Raw genomic sequence first — 2,302 nt, 5'->3', positions numbered from 1 at the left:
TGATTTATCATAAGCCCTGCCACAAAGGAAATTAGTATAACCGAGGAGTTCATCTTGATGAACCCATATTGACTCATCATTCACAAGGTTATTAGGAGATTCTAATGAGTTAATGTTAAGTGCTGTACAAATGTCAGCTATCATTATCACCTTTTATATAAGTTTCTTTTTATAAATGCTCTTCCCTGTAATAATGCATGCCAGATTTTTGCCAGGAATCAAAATCAAAATCAAGCTTACTTGCTTATAGTTTGTAGAATCTGTTTTTTTCCTCTTTTTGAAAATCAAGACATTTACCAGTCGTCAACTCTTCCATTCTCTGTGATTTTTTAAAGATCACTACCAGCAGCTTAGCAATCTCATCTGTAAGTTCTTTCATACCCTGGGATGTAGATGTTTTTGTTTCTGGTCTCATGAAATCTTTGAGGCTATAGCTAGGTGCTCTCTTAAATGGCTTCCTTTACTTCCTAACTCAGATTTCCTAGATGTTAGAGAATCCATTTAATTCTGGACAGATCCTCCTTAAAATTGCTTCTCCTTGTTAATAATTTTTAATCTATACTTCTCAGTGAACAGCACGAGGTAGAACCAAACTACAAGGAGAAGGCTATTCTGGAAAGAAAGAGCTGTCTAACAGCTGTAGAAATGGTAACTGAAGCTATAAAATGAGATTATGTCACTAAGTATTCAGGTGATGAGCAAGAGTCTAAGGACAGAGCCCCAGGAGATATTAACATAGCAAGATCAGAAACTTTAGGAGGATCTCTTTTAGAAAATCTTCCCACAAATGCTGTATATGCATAGCAACCAGAGGAGCCCCAAGTGCAGAAGCCAAGGTCAGTGAAGACTAATAGAACCCTAAAATGGCCATGCCAATGTACTAATAGACAATATACAAAAAATATGGATGAAAAAGTAGCATTCCTTCACAGTGAAGCCTGTGAAATACTGGAATGGGAGACTGAGGGCAGCTATAGAATATGCTCCAGAGAGCCTTGAAATGAGAATAGCTTCTCATCTGTTTCCAGTGATTTAAGTGTGGGTCAGTCTAACAGCAGCACTGATGGCCCAGACGACCACTTAAGGTTCCTTTCAGCCCTAAGAGTACGATTTGTCCAATTAGTAATATACAACATTTTTCATTTGTTGATCTCAAACTTCATTGATTTTCCCCTCACATTGTTCTTATTTTAAAAGGTGAGGAAACTGAGGTATTGAGACAATAGGGTAGAAAGCAATTATCAGGTGTTGTGGCTTGGTTTATCTGTCAGACAACTGGCATTGCTTAGGTAAGCCTTAAAGATATATGAGCTGGATGAGGCTCTAAAGCATGTGAATGAATAGTTTTTGTTTTGAGCAATATACATAATGAACTAAATAGATGTAGAGACTGAGCCTGTCATTTCCCTAGTGTGGGGAGCTCTCTGGTGAAGAAATTTTCTCTACCAATGCAGGCTGGTATCTCCTCTGAAACTCCTCTGAGAATTGCTCTGAGCAATGAAGAGATTAAGTGACTTGCCCCAGGTCAGACAGCTAGTATGCATCAGAAGTTAGACTTGAATCCAGGTCTTCCTGGTTTTGAGGCCAGCTCTATCTGATATATCACCACTGCTTCTTAAGGAGCTAAATAAATAATTAAAACTTCATTAATTCAAATTTTGTGATCAAATTCTAAACAGAAGCTGGGCTGAGGTTTATCTGTACACTGTTTGTGAAGAAAGAATTTGCTCAGCAAGTAACAGGATAAGCAAGATTGCAGAGAGAATGTATGTGCTATATTAGAGAATGGACTAGTATATGTAGGAAGGTTAGTAATATAAATTACAACAATTGATAAGATAAAGGCAAATGATTTTTATCTCCTAAAGACCTCTAGGCAACACTTTGGTAGTCTATTTCAAGGTACTATAAATACTTGAAAGAAGAACATTTCTTTAAAAATATCATAATCCTGATTTTTCAGTAATGTAGATTTGTTTTCCTCCCAATTAGTCTTTATTGTAAAGTTTAATATATTTAATTCAGAATATATCCATTTTTAGCATTTCGAAGCATGCTTCTATCCTTAAAATAAAATTTCACGTTTAAATGCGAAAAAAAATTCTACAAATTATTAAAAAAAACTATCATGACAAAATTGAGAATCGTTATTCAAACACACATGGGGCCTCTGATAAAAGGTAATTTGATTTAATAATTTTAATTTACATTGTTAATGTACAAGAGCATTTCTTTCAACCTACTGGTTAACTCATACACACACACACACACACACACACACACACACACACACACACACACA

Source organism: Vombatus ursinus, unplaced genomic scaffold, assembly GCF_900497805.2.
Source record: "Vombatus ursinus unplaced genomic scaffold, bare-nosed wombat genome assembly UNPS02014832.1, whole genome shotgun sequence".
Taxonomy (NCBI): Eukaryota; Metazoa; Chordata; class Mammalia; order Diprotodontia; family Vombatidae; genus Vombatus; species Vombatus ursinus.
Note: the sequence above shows the minus strand (reverse complement) of the source record.